Here is a 10,942-nt window from a genome sequence, read left to right on the forward strand (position 1 = left end):
GCAAACACCAAGTATCCCCCAGCCAGGTTAAGAAATAGAACGTTGCCAGCACTCCAGATACTCCATAGAGTTAGCACACTGGAAGAAAGACTGGATGTGCTAAGTAGAAGCATGGAAGATAAAAAAAAAAGACCCAAATCACACTTATAAAGATGAAAATTACAAGAGCTTAAATAAAAAATTCACTAGATAGGATGAACAGCAGAATAGACATTGCAGAATAAAAGATTAATGAACTTTCCAGATGATGTCTTTCATGAAAAGGGATAGAACTACATTCTTGAGAAATATGATGGACATCTTCCAATAGAAATAAAAGCTGCTCCTGCAGGCTCTGTCATTCTCAGAGAAAGTTTCTCTTCACAGTAGAAAACTCAGATTCACACTGTTACTTGCTAACAAACTGGATTGAGACTATTCTTGTTCAGTCCTAATATCCAATAACAGTGGTCACAAATGCTAGAGAGCAGAAGAAAATATTGGCCAAATATTTACTAGAAATTTCCAATAACCTAGATGGTCCTGTATGTAAATTACATGATTTTGGCTACAGAGGAGTCTCTTTTTAAGAGACTGCTGGCATTGGAGCCTCTGCTCACTTGGTTAATTTCAAAGGAAAAGATAGAGTAGCAGGGATTGGTTTAATTACAAATACTATGGAGGGGGGACCTTCAAGATGGCACAGGAGTAAGACGTGGAGATCACTATCTTCCCCACAAATATATCAAAATTACATCTACATGGGGAACAACTCTTACAGAACACCTACTGAACGCTGGCCGAAGACCTCAGATTTCCCAAAAAAGAAACAAACTCCCCACATACCTGGGTAGGGCAAAAGAAAAAAGGAAACACAGAGACAAAAGAATAGGGACGGGACCTGCACCTCTGGGAGGGAGCTGTGAAGGAGGAAAAGTTTCCACACACTAGGAAGCCCCTTCACTGGCAGAGATGGGGCTGGGTGGGGAGGGGAAGCTTCGGAGGCACGGAGGAGAGCGCAGCAACAGGGGTGCGGAGGGCAAAGCAGAGAGATTCCCACAAAGAGAATCAGTGCCAACCAGCACTCACCAGCCCAAGGGGCTTGTCTGCTCACCCGCCAGGGCGGGCGGGGGCTGGGAGCTGAGGCTCAGGTTTCAGAGGTCGGATTCCAGGGAAAGGTCTGGGGTTGGCTGCATGAACACAGTCTGAAGGGGGCTAGTGTGCCACGGCTAGCCAGGAGGGAGTCCAGGAAAAAGTCTGGAACTGCCTAAGAGACAAGAGAACATTGTTCCGGATTGCTAGAGGAGAGGGGATTCAGAGCACCCCCTAAATGAGTTCCAGAAACGGGCGTGAGCCGCGGCTATCAGCACAGACACCAGAGACGGGCATGAACAGCTAAGGCTGCTACTGCAGCCACCAAGAAGCCTGTGTACAAGCACAGGTCACTATCAACACCTCGCCACCGGGGAGCCTGTGCAGCCCACCAAGGCCAGGATCCCGTGATCCATGGACAACTTCCCTGGGAGAACACAAGGCACGCCTCAGGCTGTTGCAATATCACGTCAGCCTCTGCCACTGCAGGCTCGCCCCGCATTCTGTATCCCTCCTTCCCCAAGCCTGAGTGAGCCAGAGCCCCCTAATCAGCTGCTCCTTTAACGCCCTCCTGTCTGGGCAAAGAAGAAACCCCAGAGGGTGACCTACATGCAGAGGCGGGGCCAAATCCAAAGCTGAACCCCAGGAGCTGTGCGAACAAAGAAGAGAAAGGGAAACCTCTCCCAGCAGCCTCAAGAGCAGCGGATTAAATCTCCACAACCAACCTGATGTACCCTGCATCTCTAGAATAACTGAATAGACAAGGAATCTTCCCAAAATTGAGGCAGTGGACTTTGGGAGCAACTGTAGACTTGGGGTTTGCTTTCTGCATCTAAGTTGTTTCTGCTTTTATGTTTATCTTAGTTTAGTATTTAGAGCTTATTATCACTGCTACATTTATTGATTTCGTTGCTCTCTTTCTTTTTTTAAATATATCTATATATTTTTTTCTTTCATTTTTCACCTTTTGTGTGTGTATGTGTATGCTTCTTTGTGTGACTTTGTCTGTATACCTTTGCTTTTACCAATTACCTAGGGTTCTGTCTGTCCATCTTTTCTTTTTTTTTTGTACAGTTTTTAGTGCTTGTTTCACTGGTGAATTCGTTTTTTGGATTGGTTCCTCTCTTCTTTCTTTCCTTTTTTTCTATTACTTTTTAATTTTTTTATTTTTAATATTCTTAATTTTAATAACTTTTATTTTATTTCATTTTAGCTTTCTTCTTTTTTCTTTCTTTCTTTTTTTTTCCCTTTCATTCTTAGCTGTGTGGCTGACAAGGTCTTGGTGCACCAGCCAGGTGTCAGGCCTGAGCCTCTGAGGTGGGAGAGCTGAGTTCAGGAAATTGCTCCACCAGAGACTTCCTGGCCCCATGTAGTATCAAACAGCAAAAGCTCTCCCAAGATCTCCATCTCAGCGAAAAGACCCAGCTCCACTCAATGAGCAGCAAGCTACAGTGCTGGACACCGTAGGTTAAACAACTAGCAAGACAGGAACACAACCGCACCCACTAGCAGAGAGGCTGCCTAAAATCATAAGGCCACAGACACCCCAAAACACACCATGGGATGTGGTCCTGCCCACCAGAAACCCAAGATCCACCCTCATCGACCAGAACACAGGCACTAGTCCCCTCCACCAGGAAGCCAACACAACCCACTGAACCAAACTTAGCCACTGGGGGCAGACACCAAAAACAACTGGAAAAGCTGAGGTTGAGGAAGATGGCAGAAGAGTAAGATGCGGAGATCACCATCTTCCCCACAGATACATCAGAAATACATCTACACGTGGAACAACTCCTACAGAACACCTACTGAACGCTGGCAGAAGACCTCAGACCTCCCAAAAGGCAAGAAACTCCCAACGTACCTGGGTAGGGCAAAAGAAAAAAGAATAAATAGAGACAAAAGGATAGGGACGGGACCTGCACCAGTGGGAGTGAGCTGTGAAGGAGGAAAGGTTTCCACACACTAGGAAGCCCCTTCATGGGCAGAGACGGCGGGTGGCGGAAGGGGGAAGCTTCGGAGCCGCAGAGGAGAGCGCAGCAACAGGGGTGCAGAGGTCAAAGCAGAGAGATTCCCGCACAGAGTATCGGTGCCGACCAGCACTCACCAGCCCGAGAGGCTTGTCTGCTCACCCTCCGGGGTGGGTGGGGGCTGGGAGCTGAGGCTCAGGCTTCAGAGGTCGGATCACAGGGAGAGGACTGGGGTTGGTGGCGTGAACACAGCCTGAAGGGTTTAGTGCGCCACGGCTAGCTGGGAGGGAGTCTGGGAAAAGGTCTGGACCTGCCGAAGAGGCAAGAGACTTTTTGTTCCCTCTTTGTTTCCTGGTGCACAAGGAGAGGGGATTAAGAGCGCCGCTTAAAGGAGTTGCAGAGATGGGTGCAATCTGCGGCTATCAGCGCAGACCCCAGAGACGGGCATGAGACACTAAGGCTGCTCCTGCAGCCACCAAGAAGCATGTGTGCAAACACAGGTCACTATCCACACCTCCCCTCCCAGGAGCCTGTGCAGCCCACCACTGCCAGGGTCCCGTGATCCAGGGACAACTTCCCCGGGAAAACGTACAGCACGCCTCAGGCTGCTGCAACGTCATGCAGGCCTCTGCCACCGCATTCTCGCCCCACATCTGTACTCCTCCCTCCCCACGGCCTGAGTGAGCCAGAGCCCCCGAATCAGCTGCTCATTTAACCCCGTCCTGTCTGAGCGAAGAACAGACGCCCTCAGGCGACCTACACGCAGAGGCGGGGCCAAATCCAAAGCTGAACCCCAGGAGCCGTGCGAACAAAGAAGAGAAAGGGAAATCCCTCCCAGCAGCCTCAGGAGCAGCAGATTAAATCTCCACAATCAACTTGATGTACCTGCATCTGTGGAATACCTGAGGAGACAACGAATCATCCCAAATTGAGGAGATGGACTTTGGGAGAAAGACATATTACTTTTTCCCCTTTTCCTCTTTTCGTGAGTGTGTATGTATATGCTTCTGTGAGAGATTTTGTCTGTATAGCTTTGCATTCACCATTTGTCCTAGGGTTCTGTCCGTCTGTGTTTTTTTTTTTTTACTCAAAAGAATTTTTTTTTCTTAATCATTATTTTTTATTTTAGTAACTTTATTTTATTTTATCCTCTTTCTATCTTTCCTTCTATTTTTTCTTCCTTTTATTCTGAGCTGTGTGGATGAAAGGCTCCTGGTGCTGCAGCCAGGAGCCAGTGCTGTGCTTCTGAGGTGGGAGAGCCAACATCAGCACACTGTACGACAAGAGACCTCCAAGCTCAATGTAATATCAAACGGTGAAAATCTCCCGGAGATCACCACACAACACCAAGACCCTGCTTCACTCAACGACCAGCAAGCTACAGTGCTGGACAACCTATGCCAAACAACTAGCAAGACAGGAACACAACACAACCCATTAGGAGAGTGGCTGCCTAAAGTCATAATAAGGCCACAGACACCCCAAGACACACCACCAGACGTGGACCAGCCCACCAGAAAGACAAGATCCACCCTCATCCACCAGAACACAGGCACTAGTCCCCTCCACCGGGAAGCCTACACAACCCAGTGAACCAACCTTAGCCACTGGGTACAGACACCAAAAACAACGGGAACTACGAACCTGCAGCCCGCAAAAAGGAGACACCAAACACAGTAAGATAAGCAAAATGAGAAGACAGAAAAACACACAGCAGATAAAGGAGCAAGATAAAAACACACCAGACCTAACAAATAAAGAGGAAATAGGCAGTCTACCTGAAAAAGGATTCAGAATAATGAGAGAAAAGAAAATCCAAAATCTTGGAAACAGAATACAGAAAATGCAAGAAAAATTTAACAAGGACCTAGAAGAACTAAAGAGGAAACAAGCAACAATGAACAACACAATAAATGAAAACAAAAATACTCTAGAAGGGATCAATAACAGAATAACTAAGGCAGAAGAACAGATAAGTGACCGGGAAGATAAAATAGTGGAAATAACTACTGCAGAGCAGAATAAAGAAAAACGAATGAAAAGAACGGAGGACAGTCTCAGAGACCTCTGGGACAACATTAAATGCACCGATATTTGAATTATAGTGATCTCAGAAGAAGAGGAGAAAAAGAAAGGGACTGAGAAAATATTTGAAGACATTATAGTTGAAAACTTCCCTAATATGGGAAAGGAAATAGTCAATCAAGTCCAGGAAGCACAGAGAGTCCCATACAGGATAAATCCAAGGAGAAACACGCCAAGACACATATTAATCGAACTATCAAACATTAAATTCAAAGAAAACATATTAAAAGCAGCAAGGGAAAAACAACAAAAAACACACAAGGGAATTCGCATAAGGTTAACAGCTAATCTGACAGCAGAAACTCTGCAAGCGAGAAGGGACTGGCAGGACATATTTAAAGTGACAAAGGAGAAAAACCTACAACCAAGATTACTCTACCCAGCAAGGATCTCATTCAGATTTGATGGAGAAATTAAAACCTTTACAGACAAGCAAAAGCTGAGAGAGTTCAGCACCACCAAACCCGCTTTACAACAAATGCTAAAGGAACTTCTCTAGGCAAGAAACACAAGAGAAGGAAAAGACATACAATAACAAACCCCAAACAATTAACAAAATGGGAATAGGAACATACATATCGATAATTATCTTAAATGTAAATGGTTTAAATGCTCCCACCAAAAGACACAGACTGACTGAATGGATACAAAAACAAGACCCATATATATGCTGTCTACAAGAGACTGACTTCAGACCTAGGGACACATACAGAGTGAAAGTGAGGGGATGGAAAAAGATATTCCATGCAAATGGGAATCAAAAGTAAGCTGGTGTAGCAATCCTCATATCAGACAAAATAGACTTTAAAAAAAGACTGTTACAAGAGATAAAGAAAGATATTACATAATGATCATGGGATCAATCCAAAAAGAAGATATAACAATTGTAAGTATTTATGCACCCAACATAGGAGCACCTCAATACATAAGGCAAACACTAACAGCCATAAAAGGGGAAATCGACAGTAACACAAACATAGTAGGGGACTTTAACACCTCACTTTCACCAATGGACAGATCATCCGAAATGAAACTAAATAAGGAAACACAAGCTTTAAATGATACATTAAACAAGATGGACTTCATTGATATTTATAGGACATTCCATCCAAAAAGAAGAGAATACACATTTTTCTCAAGTGCTCATGAAACATTCTCCAGGATAGATCATATCTTGGGTCACAAATCAAGCCTTGGTAAATTTAAGAAAACTGAAATCGTATCAAGTATCTTTTCTGACCACAACGCTATGAGAATATATATCAATTACAGGAAAAGATCTGTAAAAAATGCAAACACATGGAGGCTAAACAATACATTACTTAATAACCAAGTGATCACTGAAGAAATCAAAGAGGAAATCAAAAATACCTAGAAACAAATGACAATGGAGGCACCACGACCCAAAAACCTATGGGATGCAGCAAAAGCAGTTCTAAGAGGGAAGTTTATACCAATAAATCCTACCTGAAGAAACAGGAAACATCTCACATAAACAACGTAACTTTGCACCTAAAGCAATTAGAGAAAGAAGAATTAAAAAAGAACCAAAGTTACCAGAAGGAAAGAAATCATAAAGATCAGATCACAAACAAATGAAAAAGAAAGGAAGGAAATGATAGCAAAGATCAATAAAACTAAAAGCTGGTTCTTTGAGAAGATAAACAAAATTGATAAAACATTACCCAGACTCATGAAGAAAAAAAGGGAGAAGACTCAAATCAATAGAATTAGAAATGAAAAAGGAGAAGTAATAACTGACACTGCAGAAATACAAAGGATCATGAGAGATTACTACAGGCAACTATATGCCAATAAAATAGACAACCTGGAAGAAAGGGACAAATTCTTAGAAATGCACAATCTTCCGAGACTGAACCAGGAAGAAACAGAAAATATGAAAAGACCAATCACAAGCACTGAAATTGAAACTGTGATTAAAAGTCTTCCAACAAACAAAAGCCCAGGGCCATGGATGGCTTCACAGGCGAATTCTATGAAACATTTAGAGAAGAGCTAACACCTATCCTTCTTAAACTCTTCCAAAATATAGCAGAGGGAGGAACACTCCCAAACTCATTCTACAAGGCCACTATCACCTTGATACCAAAACCAAACAAAGATGTCACAAAGAAAGCAAACTACAGACCAATATCACTGATGAACATAGATGCAAAAATCCTCAAGAAAATACTAGCAAAAACAGAATCCAACAACACATTAAAAGGATCATTCACCATGATCAAGTGGGGTTTATTCCAGGAATGCAAGGATTCTTCAATATATGCAAACCAATCAACATGATACACCATATTAACAAATTGAAGGAGAAAAACCTATGATCATCTCAATAGATGCAGAGAAAGCTTTCGACAAAATTCAACACCCATTTATGATAAAAACCCTGCAGAAGTAGGCATAGAGGGAACTTACCTCAACATAATAAAGGCCATATATGACAAACCCACAGCCATTATCATTCTCAATGGTGAAAAAGTATAACCATTTTCACTAAGATAAGGAACAAGGCAAGGTTGCCAACTCTCACCACTAGTATTCAACATAGTTTTGGAAGTTTTAGCCACAGCAATCAGAGAAGAAAAAGAAATAAAAGGAATCCAAATCAGAAAAGAAGTAAAGCCGTCACTGTTTACAGATGACATGATACTATACATAGAGAATCCTAAAGATGCTAACAGAAAACTACTACAGCTAATCAATGAATGTGGTAAAGTAGCAGGATACAAAATTAATGCACACAAATCTCTTGCATTCCTATACAGTAATGATGGAAAATCTGAAAGTGAAATTAAGAAAACATTCCCAGTTACCATTGCAACAAAAAGAATAAAACCTAGGAATAAACCTACCTAAGGAGACAAAAGACCTGTATGCAGAAAATTATAAGACACTGATTAAAGAAATTAAAGATGGTACAAATAGATAGAAAGATATACCATGTTCTTGGATTGGAAGAATCAACATTGTGAAAATGACTCTACTACCCAAAGCAATCTACAGATTCAATGCGATCCCTATCAAACAACCACTGGCATTTTTCACAGAACTAGAACAAAAAATTTCATAATTTGTATGGAAACACAAAAGACCCTGAATAGCGAAAGCAATCTTGAGAAAGAAAAATGGAGCTATAGGAATCAGGCTCCCTGACTTCAGACTATACTACAAAGCTACGGTAATCAAGACAGTATTGTACTGGCACAGAAACAGAAATATTGATCAGTGGATCAGGGTAGAAAGCCCAGAGATAAACTCACGCACATATGGTCACCTTATCTTTGATAAAGGAGGCAAGAATATACAGTGGAGAAAAGACAGCCTCTTCAATAAGTGGTGCTGGGAAAACTGGACAGGTACATGTAAAACTATGAAATTAGAACGCTCCCTAACACCATAAACAAAAATAAACTCAAAATGGATTAAAGACCTAAACGTAAGGCGAAACACTATCAAACTCTTAGAGGAAAACATAGGGAGAACGCTCTATGACATAAATCACAGCAAGATCCTTTTTGACCCACCTCCAAGAGAAATGGAAATAAAAACAAAAATAAACAAATGGGACCTCATGAAACTTCAAAGCTTCTGCACAGCAAAGGAAACCATAAACAAGAGGAAAAGACAACCCTCATAATGGGAGAAAATATTTGCAAATGAAGCAACTGACAAAGGATTAATCTCCAAATTTATAAGCAGCTTATGCAGCTCAATAACAAAAAAACAAACAACCCAATCCAAAATGGGCAGATGACCTAAATAGACATTTCTCCAAAGAAGATATACAGATTGCCAACAAACACATAAAAGAATGCTCAACATCACTAATCATTAGAGAAATGTAAATCAAAACTACAATAAGGTATCATCTCACACCGGTCAGAATGGCCATCATCAAAAAATATACAAACAATAAATGCTGGAGAGGGTGTGGAGAAAAGGGAACACTCTTGCACTGTTGGTGGGAATGTAAATTGATACAGCCACTATGGAGAACAGTATGGAGATTCCTTTAAAAACTAAAAATAGAACTACCATATGACCCAGCAATCCCACTACTGGGCATATACCCTGAGAAAACCATAATTCAAAAAGAGTCTTGTACCAAAATCTTCATTGCAGCTCTATTTACAATAGCCAGGACATGGAAGCAACCTAAGTGTCCACTGACATATGAATGGGTAAAGAAGATGTGGCATGTATGTACAATGGAATATTACTCAGCCATAAAAAGAAATGAAATTGAGTTATTTGTTTTGAGGTGAAGGGACCTAGAGACTGTCATACAGAATGAAGCTAAGTCAGAAAGAAAAAAAAAAAAACCATATGCTAACACATATATATTGAATCTTTAAAAAAAAAAAAGGTTCTGAAGAACCTAGGGGCAGGACAGGAATAAGGACACAGACGTAGAGAATGGACTTGAGGACATGGAGAGGGGGAATGGTAAGCCGGGATGAAGTGAGAGAGTGGCATGGACATATATACACCACCAAATGTAAAATAGTCAGCTAATGGGAAGCAGCTGCACAGCACAGGGAGCTCAGCTCATTGCTTTGTGTCCACCTAGAGGGATGGGATATGGAGGGTGGGAGGGAGAGGCAAGAGGGAGGAGATATGGGGATATATGTATATGTATATCTGATTCACTTTGTTATAAAGCAGAAACTAACACAGCATTGTAAAGTAATTATTCTCCAATAAAGATGTTTAAAAAGAAAATGCTATGGAACAAAAGATCCTGTTCTAGTCTATTCTGTTCTAGTGGCAGAACACAGTACCATAACAGCTTGAGGTGAAGACCATAAAAAAGATGTTTCTGAACATAAAGAAACAGCTTTTATCAGCACCTGGATTTGTAGTCTGCAATAACTGTAACATTTATAATGTGTGAGAGATAATAGAGGGTAAGGATCTAAGACATTTAATGTTTCCAAAGTATGCAGAGGCACCACTAATAATCATAGCTGTTTCTTGAAATCTTCCTAATACTGTATTAAAGACTATGATATTTTAGGTACGAATTTCCCTGCTACTGAGAACTCAATGAGCTGCAAGTTGCTGCCCCCTTACCCTAGAGTTAGTCAAGGGGATGTTACAGATGTAACACCTTTAAAGAGACTGTGGAAGGTGTGAAGCAAAAAACAAAAATGGAGCGTTGAAAATGTTTCTTTTGGTTCTGGTGGAAGCTTTGCTACAGCAATTAACAAGGCATCTCTTGAACGTTTCCGTCAAGTATAGTCATGTTGTAATTACTGGCCTTGGGATTAATGTCTTTAAGGACTTTGTTGCTGATCCCAACAAAAGGCCCAGGTAGGGCTGATTACCTTTACATAGGATACCAGCAGGGAATTTTGTTGCATTTCAAAAATACTTTGAAGAATAAGGTCATGATTTTCTCCAGACAGTGTTCAAGAATGGGATGACAGGGCTTCCCTGGTGGCGCAGTGGTTGAGAGTCCGCCTGCCGATGAAGGGGACACAGGTTCGTGCCCCGGTCGGGGAAGATCCCACATGCCGCAGAGGGGCTGGGCCCGTGAGCCATGGCCGCTGAGCCTGCGCGTCCGGAACCTGTGCTCCGCAATGGGAGAGGCCACAACAGTGAGAGGGCTGCGTACCGCAAAAAAAAAAAAAAAAAAGAATGGGATGATGACAAAAAGCTATTTATTTGATGTAGTAAGAAAAAATGCAAAACTGGATATGGAACGTCTCCAGCTGGATACGGCAGAATCTTAATAGGCTTTGTTTTATGACTGGATATGTGTGCGTGAGTATATACACACGCATGCATGCATA

General features: G+C 42.0%; 1 pseudogene; it reads left to right on the forward strand.

Annotated features, from left to right (window-relative positions):
* Positions 1–231: 231 nt before the first annotated feature.
* Positions 232–10,309, forward strand: LOC113606779 (nicotinamide phosphoribosyltransferase pseudogene; annotated as a pseudogene).
* The last annotated feature ends 633 nt before the right edge of the window (positions 10,310–10,942 follow it).

Source organism: Aethalodelphis obliquidens, unplaced genomic scaffold, assembly GCF_003676395.1.
Source record: "Aethalodelphis obliquidens isolate GAN/ISIS:26980383/991018 unplaced genomic scaffold, ASM367639v1 scaffold45, whole genome shotgun sequence".
Classification (NCBI taxonomy): Eukaryota; Metazoa; Chordata; class Mammalia; order Artiodactyla; family Delphinidae; genus Aethalodelphis; species Aethalodelphis obliquidens.